General features: G+C 41.8%; 1 protein-coding gene across 2 annotated transcripts in view; it reads right to left on the bottom strand.

The window, feature by feature from the left end:
- The window catches only part of LOC5577024 (protein phosphatase Slingshot), a 92,905-nt gene that overhangs the window by 70,588 nt on the left and 6,189 nt on the right, over positions 1-16,128 (bottom strand). Inside the window, exon 1 of one of the 2 annotated variants that reach the window (XM_021842428.1) lies at positions 2,918-3,244. The exons of the other annotated variant lie outside the window; for it this stretch is intronic. The gene's annotated coding sequence lies outside the window, so the exon portion shown is untranslated. Of the gene's footprint in view, positions 1-2,917; positions 3,245-16,128 lie in introns of those variants that run through there. 2 annotated transcript variants of the gene reach the window in all.

Raw genomic sequence — 16,128 nt, 5'->3', positions numbered from 1 at the left:
ATTACGATAAACAAAAAAGTTAGGATCTCTTTTGAGTTTAGATCCAGGTTTTAAATACGTTTCGGTAATAACTGCTATATGCACGTTATTAACCGTAAGAAAATTAAACAGCTCGTCCTCTTTACCATTCAGAGAACGAGCATTCCAATTTAAAATATTTAAATTATTATTTGGATCCATTAGAAAAACGTAATCCAATAACAATTTGATTTGTAAATTTTACACCTACTTGGACTGCTTCAGTCATAGTGGTGGCTTTGAACATTGCATCAATCATTAGATTCAATTGTTCAGTTAGAAAATTAAAATCAGAGGCAGACATGTCATGTGATTTCCCATTGGAATTTCCGGTAGACGAAGAAGCGGAGTTACCTGTGGCGGTAGGGTTTTTTCCATTTGATTTGAAACAAGTAGAATGGGTACCCATGGATCGAACAGGGGAGGAGTTCGAATTTCCTGCTACGATATCGGCAAAGGATTTACCGTGGGTAGATACATTCGAAATAGAAAGATTCGAACGGCTACCCGACGGATTAAAATTAGTTTGTGAATGAGCATGATTATGATCTTCCTGATGGGTATGATTCATGATCAAGCGATCGTTAACTGAAAAATGAGCATTGTTCGATACTCTACCAGGCAAATTCCGGAAACGACCGTTATCGTAACGGATATTATCTTTCATCTGCCTGGCACGAGCCTCAATGACCTTTTTGCGCGAAGGACAATTCCAAAAATTGGACTTATGGTTAGCCCCGCAATTACAACATATGAATTTGGTGGTATCTTCCTTCACTGGACAGACGTCTTTGGCGTGAGAAGAACCTCCGCAAATCATGCATTTAGCATCCATGCGACAATTTTTTGTACCATGACCCCACTTTTGGCACCGACGGCACTGAGTGGGGTTCTGGTAATTTCCTCCAGGTTTCTGGAAATGTTCCCATGTCACACGGACATCAAACAAAAGTTTTGCTTTTTCTAAAGCTTTAATATTATTTAGTTCTTTTTTGTTAAAGTGAACTAAATAAAGTTCTTGAGAAAGCCCTTTCCGACCAATGCCAGATTGGGTTCTCTTTTTCATAATGATTACTTGGACTGGGGAAAATCCAAGTAAATCATTTATTCCATTTTTGATCTCTTCAGGTGACTTATAGTCACTTGAGAGACCTTTCAAGACAACTTTGAACAAACGTTCAGTTTTGTCGTCATAAGTAAAAAATTTGTGCTTCTTCTCTTCGAGATGTTTGAGAAGAAGCTCACGATCTTTAAGAGTTTCCGGCAAAACGCGACAGTCTCCTTTCTTTGCGATTTGGAAGGAAACCTTGATTCCCCTAATGGAGTTCAAGATCTCCTGCCTAAATCCCCCAAATTCGGAACAACTGACCACGATAGGCGGCACTCTTTGCTTCCTCACTTGAATCAAAGAGCCTGGGCTAGAGGCTGCTTCGATTTGGTGTTCGGAAAATTTGTCTAGAGCATCGAACTGATTGCTCATTTCGATACAATTATTCATTTCACCTTTGGAAGAAAGTTCGCATTCCGGGGAAACGTCCTTTCTTCCATTCTTGCCACGTGTAGTGACAGTTTTAAAACCCACTTTTTTGGAAGGAAGTAGTGAATTCAGAGATTCACCCTTCCTTTTGTTAGTTGTTGATACCATGTTTAATTAATAAACGAAAGAAGACGTGACCTTCGAAAGGTTTTTTCCCAAGACGGTGTCCAAGAAGGATTACCACCGCTAGCTTTCGCCAACGGGTCCAACGAAAAATCGAAGGCACGGGTCCAAACAAGGATCGTAAAGGGATCAATAGTAGAAAAAATAGTACTGAAAAGTACTGTTTTAGTAGCACTGAAAAGTACCGTTTTTAATTTTAGCACTGAAAAGTACTGTTTTTGTAGCACTGAAAAGTACTGTTTTATTGCTTTAGGTAGTTTTTAAGAAAACTTCCAAGAGCAGAGAGAATTCGTGTACGCACAGCACGAAGGTACGATGCGCACTGATTGTGTAATGTTTGTTGTCATTTCAACAGCAGGGTTTCAATCCGTCAGCTCACTGCACATTATTTTCTTTCTGTGATTATCACTTCGCTACCCTGTGTTGTGTTGCTGATAGTGATGTTGATGACCGATGCGCCATCGTTTTTGTATTGGTACATTCACTCCGTGTTTCGTCTGCTCTGCGGCCTCTCGCAGCTACAAAATTGCATCCATCATCGATCATTACCGAGCATGAGCAATAAGGCTGGCAGCAAGCAGCAGCTGTTTCCATTCATCTCGGGTAATGTGTGTGGAAATACTTGCTCACCAGTGTTGGCTCACCTCTCACCTTCTTTTATCACACGCACACTCTTCAGTCTGGAGCGCCATACACAAAACAATCCCTTTGTTGCTGTTCACACCCATACCAACGAAGGGTGAATGGGTCTTCCAACTTCTTGCATCAGGATGACGACGACGGCGATGGAGAATATGACAACAACGGGGACGGGAACGGGATCGGACGGAATGGACATTGCACCTTATTTTCCCCGTTTCGAATGGCTCCCTATCTCGAGTGAGACTTGCCACCTCCATTCGAGGAAACCAGACTCAAAGGCGGATGAACTTTCTTTTTCCTTTGGGGAGGAATACTACACTATTAATCATCACAGCGCCACAAACGGAGCGGCGAAGGCTGGTGCCGTTCACTATATGGCGATGATGACGAATGGGACAAAACCGTGCCCAATGTGCGTATCGATGGTCACTGTTTTCCTCACTGAACGAGGCGCCATGATCATTTTTTCTGCCCGTTCCTTTTGCACCAACTTCAAGGCTGAAAATTATCTGTTTCTCGACGCTTCACTTCTGGGTTACCAACCAAACAACCAATAATAGCGAATTCTTCCGCAAACAACCAAAATCGAACACTCACCAACTTGGGACACTGCACCGAATCGGAACAATAAAAAAGATCTAGCGTTTTCGTCTGGCAAAGCACTCTGACTGCTGGACTGCACGAAAAGAGAAACTTATCCTTGGAAGATCTTCATCTCACTGTCTGTAGCCTACTACGATTGCTTCTGTTGCTCGTTGCACAGAGCTCCCGCGAGCACTATTCTTTTTCGCGTTTTTCTTCTACGTCTGTGTCTCCGTCTCTGACTCCGCGAGGAACACACAATCTATGCTTGCAAACGACCACGACGAGCCAACAGAAGGAGGAAAATCTGCTGCTGCTGCTTCTGCTGCTACTGTACCGATGACTGACTGATGATGATGGCTGGCTGCTTGGTGCTGTGCTGTGTGCTATTGCGAAAACAGCACCAAATTCAGCCATGAGGAGAGCGAACTACGACGACGACGACGACAAATATGCACACGCACACCCTCTCATACACTGGCGCATTCGCAATGTGTGTGCACGGCGTGTGTCATGACAACGACTAAATACGAGCGTAATACATGACAAGGTCCAATGGTCTACTGACGAGCTCTGGCAAAGATGGCCCCTAACTTCCTGCGTTCAAAACTCCTTAAGAGCTGGCAAGTCTTCTTTCGAGCATGTGAAATAGATGACTGTAGTACTGGTTTTATGAACAGTTTAAACATCGTACATTCAGCGTGGGTATGCATCTTTTTTGATCGCAGCTTCTTTTGGAGCCCCAAGTCTGACTTCTACGAACGATTTGCCGTCAGCAAGAATCTAAGGTAGACGAACATCTCGAACGATATTCCACCATCTGCGAAGCAAACAAATTGACAGGATCAGTTGAAAATCGTCTCACGGCTGCTACACCAAATTCTCGGAAAGTTGTAGTCTTCGGCGTATTTCAAACTAACTGGTGTGCTCACCATAAATCTTCATTGCTTTTATCAGTCTTATGAGCATCTCGGGAAAGCTATGCTCATCTATAATTTTCCATGGCTCTACGCGTTGTTTCCTTTGTTCTCGTTCGGAAACATGTTGGGTACATGCCTGTCAAACTGCATACATTATAACGTGGAAATTTTTAGTCCCACCTATCTCCCGACAGCGACATTGTTCCTCTATAGTTTAATATCGTTAATATACTGTCGTATGCTGTCGTGAAATCGTTGAAAAGTTGATGCATTGACTCCTGGTATTCACAACATTGTTAAACAATACAATACGTACAGTAAACATCTTGTCCGTTGTCTTTGTAGGCCACGGTGGTCACTCGAAAATTCTTACATTCAGACTTTTTTGTAGATGGGGTATGTTACCCCTTCCTTCCACTCCTCAGGTATCTGTTCTGTTTCCCAGATGGTGCCTATCAGCCAGCGCAGATAAATATCCAGCCTCTCCGGGCCCATCCTTTATGAGTTCAGCTCCGATACCATCCTTACCAGCAGCTTTATTGTTCTTGAGCTGGCGAATGGCATCCTTAACCTCCCTCAAAGTGGGGGCTGGTTGGTTTCCATCGCCCGCAGTACTGACGAAGGCATTTCCTCCGTTGTCTCGGCCTTCATTGTCTGTGCTCTCAGCGCCATTCAGGTGTTCGTCGAAGTGCTGCTTCCATTTTTCGGTCACCTCACGCTCGTTCGTTAAAATGCTCCCATCCTTATCCCTGCACATCTCGGCTCGCGGCACGAGGCCGTTGCGGGATGCGTTGAGCTTCTGATAGAACTTACGTATTTCTTGAGACCGGCACAGTTATTGCATCACCTCGCACTCCGTCTTCTCCAGGCGGCGTTTTTTCTCCCGAACTTTCCAATAATCGGTCTGAATTCCTCCTCCTGGCCAACCTGAGCGTTTAGATTTCCTATGATGGTTTTGACGTCGTGGCTTGGGCAGCTGTCGTACTTGCGTTCGAGCTGCGCGTAAAAATCGTCTTCGTTATTATAAATGTTTCTTAACAGTTATCTCTCCAGGACAAGACTTGAATGCTATAAATGGTAAAACAAATGGTGCATTGGTTATTTATTTAACTTCCTTCTTAAAAAAGTGGATGAATTTCTGAGCATTTGGATTTATTCTACGAGTAGCGTGAGGTGAGAATTGTCGGTCTCGTATAGCGAGGTGACAATCATCGACTCGAGTGAAGTGACTCTTCATTTGATTTACACGGCGAGTCACTATTAATCCATCATTATTGTCCAACAATGCTCAAGCAATCATTATAGAAACGTATTTTTTGTACAAAAATATTTGATATATTTTACATGACTTTGGTAAAACCAATATCAAGGGTTAATAAAAGGAAAAATGTGTATTATATTGGTTGCTAATGCAATTACTGATATGATTTCTAGCAACATTGATACTCACTTTTGAAGTTCTGGACGAGTTTTAAACAAACTTTTTGATTTTTTGGGTGATTTCCAAACCGTCTCTGGCTAATCTTCAAGAGGACTCTTGATGAAGTTCTTTTAGATGGCAGGTTTAAGAAAAAAACAAGAACAAACAAGAAGGTCACTTGAAAGCTTTAACTTTTTGTTCCGTTACCGGCGAATTTAGTGAGATCATCTCGTTGTCAATTATTGGGATTTTCTATTCGCCACACTGTGAATATAGTGACTGTACACTGTACAGGTTCTGCTTTTCGCCAATTTATTAAAATGTTTCGGCCAACAAATTCAGTTCAAAGTACCGCTCTATGTTTTGGCAGAATCTTCTACAAAAAATTCTCAGATTTTGCTTACGTTTCTGTTGGAAATGTATACAAAAAATTTACCTGAATTCTTTTAGAAAGCTAGCCAGGGATCCCTATTTTTCTTGACACTTTGACTTCCAAATAACACTATATTTGTCTTTATGTATGACAAGTATCTATTTCTTGTTTTTTGAGTTTGAAAAGCTAAACCAGTCTTAAATTTCATTATCATCAGGTCACGAAAATAATGTCCTTAGTGACCATTTTTCTGAAAAAGTGACTTCAGTCACTTTTTGTTGGAAATGGTGACTGTGAAGTTTCTCAGTTGACAATTTCAATAATAATGAACCCGACCAAAGACACGGCCTACTATAAGATATACAAAACTACCACAACTCCTTTCCTTCAACAGAAAATGCAGATTTTTCGCAACATCAAATCAATAGCTCCATAGGCAAACATATTAATGAAATCTTAATTTTAATAAAATTCTGCACATTTATAAAGCTTGTAGGAACCCTTTAGTAAAGCAGTTGTGCATCATATGCGTTGCTGCGACCTTTTTGTGAACGCATCTAGCACGAATTTTTGTATATTTTTATCGGACGCAACGGATCAAATCCGTTGTTTTAGCTACGGCCTTTTGTAGCAGTTTTGATCTTTTAGTTACAACTTGCAGACCAACCCTGCTGAATTTTTGTGTAATTAAGTTCAAACTTTTTGTTTGGTTGCTCCCTTCTAAGGCGAGCATTTCAGTTTCCACTGGACTCAACGGATCGTGTCCGTTACTACGGCTGTGGCTCCCTTCTAAGGCGAGCATTTTATTCGTTTTCCGCCGGACCCGACAGTTCGAAACTGTCGCTGCGGCAGCTCCCTTCTAAGGCGAGCATTTCAATATTGACCGGACTTAACGGATCGCATCCGTCCCGGTTGCTCCCTTCTAAGGCGAGCATTCTGATTCATTACCGCCGGACCCGACAGTTCGTAACTGCCGCTACGGCTGCTCCCTTCTAAGGCGAGCCATTTTACTTCCTTAAGTTCCCTTTTGAGGTGAACTTACTTTGCAACAGCCTGACCCGACGGATCGAATCCGCCGCTGAGGCAACTTCCCTTCTAAGGTGAAGTTTTTATTATAGAATTTACTTACACACATAGCTATTTTTCCAACTAAACTAATGTCATATTTGAGGCACAGGTATCGCAAAATAATTGAATTTTCGTAGGAATAGCAATTACAAACACCAGTTGAACTTCTTGAGAAAGCAGCTTTTTTCTTCATATATTGATTTCTTCCTATGTAATCCGAGTTTGATGGCCATCGCAGGAAACTCCGGGTTCACTCGTCGCCAATGTGAAGTTTCTCAGTTGACAATTTCAATAATAATGAACCCGACCAAAGACACGGCCTACTATAAGATATACAAAACTACCACAGTGACTTTCAAGTGTCAAGAAAACAGTTTCCAAGTCACTAAAAAGTGACTTACTATTAGCTATGTAATCCTAACAAACTTCAAGGAAAAAATATCTAAAAGTATTGACAGCTTGACAACAAATTCCTAGTGTAATTCAAGATGAATTAAATTGCATAGGAAACAATAGGGATAGTTTTTTGGGCTTCGCTTGAAGATTTGTTCTTGTAGCTTGTTGGGTAAAAATTTAAAGAGTTGCTTAAGGAATGCCTCAAAAATTGTGATAAAAAAGAAACCCAAAAGAATTCTCAAACTCATGGAAGTAGGTATACTGAAAACAAAATTTCATGGTTACTATGATGGTCCCATCAAACAGCTTTCCAAGGCATTTGTTTCCACGACTCGATATTTCTATGAGTCGATGGTCCCTTCAGATATTTTGTTATGGAGGTTTTACTGCAGATAAATTTCTTGAAACGACACTGGAGAATTTCGTGGGTAAATAATCGAAGAACTTAAAATATTTCTTGATGGAGCAATCTGTGAAGATTTTTTAGATGAATTTCTGACTAAACTCCTGATGAATTCTCAAGAATAATATATCATAACCTATATGCCTTGTAAAATAGAGAAAATTTCCATTGATTGGCTATATTCGATCCACGATCCTTAGAGCATGGTCTTGCTGGATAGCTGCGGGTTTAGCACTGCAGCCAAACCAGAACTTGCGATCTTCAAACTATTGAGAATGTTACGTTCATTATAACAACGCTAGCACATGACGGCTCACCATACTAGCGTGTCCGAAAGAATTTGAAACTATTGAGAACCAGAGCTACAGGTCCAAAGTTCTAATAAAGGTGGATGGTTTTGATGGCTATGACCGTGGTCATCATGTAAAGAACAAACGGACAATGCTGTATCGTGTCAGCACCGAAGAGGCAGCCCCTCTAGCACGATGTAGGAAGCGCAACCCTGGTTATGTGACCTATCGAAGACTTTTCACCAACCAAGAAAGGCAAAAGTGGAGCAAACACATTGATTTTAGTTGTTGGAAATACGCTGGCCAAGAACCGGAGATCGTGAATTCCGAGCGGTGTACCCCATCATCGCCATCACTTCATTCAAGTACCACATCTACTACAGCGGTGGCGACAGAGCAGAACGTGGAATTGGCTTCATATTGATTGAGAAGCAGATGAAGCGAATTATTCGGTGGAAACCGGTAAGCGACCGAGTCTGTGTGTTGAGAATGAAGGGCAAGTTCTTCAACTACAGCCTGATCAGCATATATGCGCCAACGAACGATAGGCCCGATGACATGAAGGATGAGTTCTATGAGAGCCAGGATAAGGCCTACGGGAAAGAAGATTTCTTCCGACCCGTCATTGGAACGGAAAGCCTCCATTCCATTACCAATGATATTGGCCTGCGGCTAGTAACCTTCGCTGCTGCTAGAGGGATGGCAATCAGCAGTACCTACTTCGCACGAAAAAAAGAGAGAGCGTACAGGGCAGCGAGAGTCGAGGAAAAGCGAATCCACCGCAGAAAGAAAAGGCAGCACGAAGAAAGTGTGGTAGCTGACACTCAAGAAAGCATGAACCGGAATGATATGCGGAGATTCTATACAACGGTCAATACTGCACGTCACAATACCGTACCAGTGCCCACCATGTGCAATGATCAATAAGGGAATTTGCAGACCGATAAAACGGCGGTGGCAGCCAGGTGGAAGAAGCACTTTCAGCAATTGTTGAACGGTGAAAATGGAAATGTAGCGAGGAACAAGATGAATATTGATGATGACAATCAAGCTGTGGACCCACCAACCATAGGCGAGCTGAAGAACTGTAAGGCTGCTGGGAAGGAGGAGATTCCGGTTGAGCTTGTCAAGCACGGAAGTGAGCAGCTTTATCGATCGATCCACCGAGTACTTCTGAAGGAATGGGAGGACGAAGAATTGCCCACCGGCTGGTTGGATGGGCTCTTACACCCAATCTACAAGAAAGGGCACAGACTGGAGTGTGCTAATTACAGAGGATTTTTTTTACCCTGCTGAATTCGGCGTACAAAATTCTGTTGCGCATCCTGTTTAACAGACTAAGACCGCTCGAGGAGTCCTTCGCGCGGCGAATACCAAGCTGGTTTTCGTGAGGGTCGTTCGACAACCGATCAGATGTTTAGCTTGCGAATGACCCTAGATAAATCCCGGGAGTATAACTTGCAGACTCGCCATCTACTTATTGATTTCAAGGCGGCGTACGATTCAGTGAAAAGAAATGAGCTTCGGCAGATAATGTCTGAACATGGTTTTCCGGCGAAACTAATTAGGCTGATACGTGCTACGCTGGATGGTTCGAAATCAAGTGTTGGGATCGCAGACAAGGTGCCTACCTCGTTCGAGACGTTAGACGGGCTGAATCAGGGAGACGCACTTTCGAATTTACTGTTCAACATTGCACTCGAGGGTGCTATTAGGAGATCTGGCGTGCAGAGAAATGGCACTATTATCACAAGGTCACATAACCTTCATGGCTTTGCGGACAATGTAGACCTAATTGGAATCGATCGCAGGTCCGTGGAAGAGGTCTTCGTGCCTCTGAAGAGGGAGACAGCGATGATAGGCCTGACCATTAATTCTACCAAAACGAAGTACATGGTTGCAGGTAGAGAAAGAGTCAGGCTTGGTGATGTAGGTGCTGAGGTACTGTTTGATGGGGATGTGTTTGAAGTTGTTGAAGAATTTGTTTACCTTGGAACACTTGATACATGTAACAACGACGTTTCCCGCGAAGTCAAAAGACGTGATGCGGCTGCGAATACGGCTCGCAGCTTGCAAACGAAAACAAAATTCGCCCTGTATAAAATGTTGATTCTTCCGGTGGCTCTCTACAGGCACGAAGCGTGGACGTAGCAGGCCGGAAAGCTTTCGGTGTTATCGAGCGTTAAGTGCTGCGGACAATAATCGGTGGGAAACTCGAAAATTGTGTGTGGCGCAGACGCATGTATCACGAGTTGTATCAAGTGTACAAACATGCGAATACTATCAAGCGTGTAAAATACGGCAGACTTCAGTGGGCTGGTCACTTAGTGCGAATGTCGGATGAAAGAATTGCGAAAATAATATTCAGCAGGGAACCAGATAGAGGTCTGCGACTTCGGAGAAGACCACGAATACGCTGGCTTCAAAAAAGTTCAAAGTTCAAAATTAACCTTTACCTGCTCTGCCCATAACTGCAAAACAGTCACATTCGACAATTTTGACAAAATGGAGTTAATATCATGGAGAGTCATCAAATGATAAATACTTTCGATCAACTTACTGAAAGCTATGAGATTGTTCTAGAAAATTCGAAAAAAAATACCAAGTTGTTTTGTCACATTGGTAATCATAACCGCATAACAGTCACATTGATATTATAGGCCTTGTAATGTGATAGCAATCAAATTTCTATCAGAATTATTTTCTGACAATTCACCCAGTATGCGATATGAGCTGTACAAAATATTAGCCTCAAATAAGCACTTTTGAGTTCCTGGTAATTTTTAGAAATTTTAGTTTCCTCCCATACTGCCATTAAATGCACACTTGGTGTTCCATTTACTCAATGCCTACTTTTGTCGAATGTTACAAATATGCAGTTATGGGCAGTGCTGTTTAGATAGAAAATTTAGTTTACATTGATTAAAAATAGCATTTTAGAAGAGTGTTGAAGTTGTAGTACAACAATTTTCTGAACTCAAAAGGGATAATAAAAACTGTTTATGATTTCTGTAAACTGTAGACATTTCAACCAAATTTCTATCGTGAGCTCGAGCTCACGTATAATATTAATATATTGGATTTTATTGCAAAAATCATTACAAAACTGGCATTTCTCATAATTTTACCTAAATTTCGTATATATCCGCTAATAAATTGTCCAAATGTACTTCACTACATATGAACATCATAATAAAGCATTTCAGCAATCAAATAGAGCAAGCATGCCCAACCTTTTTGAACCGCGTGCCAAATAACAGAAATAATATTGTGGCGCGGGCCATATTGAAAAAAAGCTCAAATATTCGCATGAAATCTGACTAAGGTAAATAAATGAAGTTCATGAAATCTGACAGAATCAGTGAATGAAGTAAATTTAATTTGAAGAAATCGAAAAACGAATAATTGATGCTAATCATTCCGCCGGATGTTGTGAGGCGTTTTTTTCAAAACTATGTCATAATCTAGAGCAGAATATTTTAAAGAATCTATCCCAAAAATTTCGATTCTGTGTGAATAATGCCTAGGATTTTATGAAAATCATACTCCTAATTCTGTCAGAATTTGACCCGGAATGTGCTAAAATCGTGATCAAGCTTGGTCAGAATGTCCAGGATTTTACAATAATAGTGCCTAGGATTCCTTCAGAATCTCACTCAAAAAACATTTCGAAATGCAACCTTGAAATCTTTGAGAGTGCTTAAGGGTAGTTCAAGTAAACTGCTCAAAATTTAAATATTAATTCGCTTAAGGTTCTAGCAAAATGTTGATATATTTTAATCTTGCCAAGGATTTCAGAAAATTATGTATTGAATTCGATGTAAATCCTGGCTAGAAGTCTATGAGAATCTTGCCAATGTTGACCGTGAAAGTCGTGTTCAGAATTCTTAAAAAAAAATCTGTCCAAGATTTTGTAAAAATCGTGTCTTTTAAAAAGACTCTTTTTATAATCGTGTCAATGAATCTGCGTGAATAACGCCCAGGTGTTGTTAAAATTTATTTCCAGGATTCTGTGAGAATATTACACACTTAGATTAAATTACTGGGGTCGGTAAAATTTTACTGGGTTTTGGAACTACCGAAAAAGTCATGTTTTCCATGTTTTATTTTTTATCGATGTATGATATAAAAAGAAAGCTCTCTGCAAAATTTCAGTAAAAAATCTCTGTTTTTCGAATTCTGATATTTTTTTTAGTTTACTGACATTTTCGGTAGTTCAGAAACCCAGTTATTGAGTGTGTAGACTATGATTCAATGAAATTATGTATGAAAACTTAGCCTCTTGTCCATAAGTTTTGTTCAGGCTACATTTCTTGATTGCCGAAGGAAGTCATGATAGAAACATTGTTGAAACACACAGAATTTGAGATTTAGACTTTGAATCATTCATAAAATTAAGTATCACGATTTAAAGGAAACAAAGCAATTTAAAAAATATTAGGTTGAAACTAAAATTCAGATAGTTTTGGTAAGTTCTACCTTTGGGTTTGTAGGAAATATGACCAAATATGAGAAGAATCTTCGAGCCCTCGGCGGGCCACACAAAATGAGTTCGCGAGCCGGAAGCGACCCGCGGGCCGTACGTTGGGCAGCCCTGAAATAAAGCATTAAAGTTTAGTTTTGAATGTTTTACGTTTGAATTTTGATAGGTGTACGAATATGGAATTGGGTTAATTTTAGACATAAATTCAATACTTTTCCATTAATCCAAAAATGAATGTAGACTCGATTATCCAGGATTCGATTATCCGGAATTTTAGACTCGATTATCCAGAATTGGTTTTTTGATGTTCTTGTTTTTCAATTTTTATGCATAAATCTGAGATAGGGTCAGGTTCCCTTAGTGGACAGTCCCCTATGGACCAGTGCACGAGTTCACTATCTGACGTTTGAGCGGTGCCGTGTGATTTACGTGACCATGGCAACGAGTGAATTCGGCACCGCCCAAACGTCAAATTAGTGAACTCGTGCATTGGTCCATAATAGCACTAGTGGCTTTTTACGGCCGTTTTGCTATAAATCTTTTCAAAATATTTTTTTACATGAAGGTCAGGACCTATTTATCTACGTACCATTGATACACAGCTTGTGTTGCCGCGCCGCTTCAGAATATAGTGCAACCGGGAACTCCCTCGGAAAAATCTACTGATAGACAGAAGAATATGTCAATTTCTGACAAGGGTTCACGACGTCAAATGAGTTGGCGAAATTGAACAACATTGGTTGAAGCAATTCGATACGCAAAATTATTGAAAGCATTTGTGAACAGTAAATTATAGTGAATTCGAAACTAGATTATCGTGTTGAGCTTAATTGAACTCCTCTAGTTCTTCACCTCTTAGGTAATAGTATGTGAATTATATAATAGAACTTATCAGAAACTTAATTGTATATTATAACCTAACAGCCACCCCATATACGCTCTCATTGAGTGCACAGCAAATTGTACCTTTAGCATATTTCCTATTGAGGCACTGAAATGTAAGTCCAACTGAATTGTCGTTTAAATAATTGAACTAATTCAATAAAATTTGCAGCTTTGAAGCTGTAGAAAGCAGCTATCAAAAATCGGTGTTTATATGTTGCCCTAGTCAGCCGCAACACTCTTCAAAGATTTCATCTGTTTGCACCGGATTGAAGGCAGTAGTTTCATCCGGAGAGAATGGATCAGTCGAATCCATACCAAAATGAGACCGCGCGGCACTGTAATTTGTGTGACAGACCGGATTCCGCAGACAATCTGGTCCAGTGTGATCGATGTGATCAGTATGCTCATTTCTCGTGCGCCGGGGTGAATGATTCCATATCTGATCCGGACCGTAGTTTTGTGTGTCAGAGCTGTACGGCAAACGATGACCTTGCATCAGTACTTTCCAAGCGATCGAGTAGGAGTTCTCATAGTAGCCGTAGATCAGCGCGACTCGCTTTAAACTTGCAGCTACTGGAAGAGGAAAACCGAATCCGCATGAAACAATTGGAAGAAGCGGAAAAGTTTCGCCAGTTAAAGATCGAGGCAGAGCAAGAGATGCTTCGAAAGAAATTTGAGCTGCTACAGATGGAATTGGAAAGCGAAGACGACGACGGAGCAAGTAGGAAGAGCAGAATGAGCAAACGAATAGTTCAGAAGAATACTGAGAAGTGGGTACAGAAAGAAGGTCAGACAGATGGAGCGAACAAAACAGCTACCACGTCGTCCAACAGTAACTCACAACAGCGTTCTGTGAGCGACAATGATCGTGCGCAAAATGCCGCTGCCGCTCCTGAACTTGTTAGCCTTGATCAAGTTCCGCCTACAACCTCAGCAAGTAGTACTCCAAAGAGTGACCTTACTACCGGTGTACCATCCGGAAGTCCAGCCGGCGTCGTGATCGTTCCTTCAGAAAGAACAACAGTGGGCAATGTGAGTGTGATTAATACGACGAGTGCTGCTACACGTAAGGCTCCTCTTTCGGAAGTCATCGTCAGCCCGCAGTTGTTCTCGAATACAACGATGATTTCGAAAGCTCCCGTGGTACCAATATGTAGTACGATGATTGAATTACCACCAACATCACTTCAGCGTGGCATATATCCAAATACGACGTTACCACCTCTTTCGTCTTTAGTGCCGCCTCCGGATTTCCTTTCGATTGCAAAACATGCTCCCGCACCAACAACAAGCTTGCTACCGCCGCCAGGGCCTGATTTACCAGTCATGCCTAGTGGCCGGGACAACATGATGTCAAATAGGATGATCCAGACACGTTATGGAGAACCAATGAATTCGCAGCCAACATCAGCCCCTCACGGGTCGGGGCAGAACTATAGCGGTGCGGTGTATACGACTCAAGTCCCCCAACAATCGATTCCGTCGCTAAGACAACCTGCGGGCTCAGTATCGCACCATCAAGCAGTCACCATTAGTAATCCGATTCCGAACAATGCAACTGTGACTTCCAGCTTGCCACAACCATCAGTATCCGATGGATTAGCGCCGAATTATCCAGTCGTCACATTTGGACCGAATTCGATTCAACTTGCCGCTCGGCAAGTGATTCCAAGAGAGCTACCAGTATTTTCTGGTGATCCGCAAGACTGGCCTCTCTTTTTCAGCGCCTTTCGGAATTCAACTGCAGTCTGCGGATACGGCGATGCCGAAAATTTAGCTCGTTTACAACGATGTTTAAGAGGGCACGCATTAGAAGCTGTACGCAGTAGGTTGCTGATTCCAGAATCCGTACCCCATGTGATTGCCACCTTACAACGTTTATACGGTAGGCCAGAAGTAATTATCAATGCCTTGCTGAAACATCTTCGGAGCGTCCCTTCCCCCAGAACAGATGATTTGAAAACATTGATTAAATTTGGGATGGCGGTGCAAAATCTTGTCGAACATATGATCGTAGCTGAGCAACAGCATCATCTTTCCAACCCTATGTTGCTATTCGAACTGGTGGAGCGTTTACCCTCTCACTTCAAGCTGGAATGGGCAAGCTATAAGTACGGATTGGTGGATGTGAATCTAGCAACCTTCAGTGAATTTATGGCTCGATTAGTCACAATGGCGAGTGATGTTACATTGCATGTCGATACAGGTTATTCTCCTAACTCAAAACCGGAGAAATACAAACGAGAAAAAACTTCAGCGGAAAAACTATTCCTTCATCATGCTGAGGTGAACTCAAAGCATGAGAAGAAACCTCAAGTAGAGAGATCCTCTCCAGAGTCGACAAGTACGCCTTTGGTGAAAACTTGCTCGTATTGTCATCGCACTGATCATAAAATTGCAGATTGTGACGCGTTCAAAGCTCTAGATTGTGATGGTCGATGGAAGGCCGTTCGAGAGAAAGGATTATGCCGGATATGTCTAGTGCCTCATAAGTCCTGGCCCTGTCGATCCAAAAGAGATTGCGGATATGAAGATTGTCGGTTGCGTCACAACGTGCTGTTGCATTCGAAGGCACCAAACAATAACCCGGTCACCGGTAACCAGAACATCGCAAGCACCAGCAACATCGCGCACCAGAATCATCACTTCCTAAAGTCAAGTACACTTTTACGTTACGTCCCGGTTACGCTTTACGGAAACGGAAGAACGGTAAGCGTGTTCGCCTTTTTAGATGACGGATCATCTTCAACCATGATGGACGTAGAGCTTGCGGAAGACCTTGGAGTAGAAGGCATAAGCGAACCGTTAACGCTCACCTGGACGAGCGATGTATCGAGGGTCGAAGGAAAGTCACAACGCCTACAGTTGACGATCTCTGGAGCCGATAAAGATCAAAAACATCCATTGGTAGTTCGAACTGTGAATCAACTTAAACTTCCGAGCCAAACAATGGACTACGAACATATGTGTCAACTACACCCGTATCTC

This window comes from Aedes aegypti, chromosome 1 (genome assembly GCF_002204515.2).
Source record: "Aedes aegypti strain LVP_AGWG chromosome 1, AaegL5.0 Primary Assembly, whole genome shotgun sequence".
Lineage (NCBI taxonomy): Eukaryota > Metazoa > Arthropoda > Insecta > Diptera > Culicidae > Aedes > Aedes aegypti.
The sequence above is the reverse complement of the archived record's forward strand: the minus strand, read 5'-3'. Positions and strand labels throughout refer to the sequence as shown.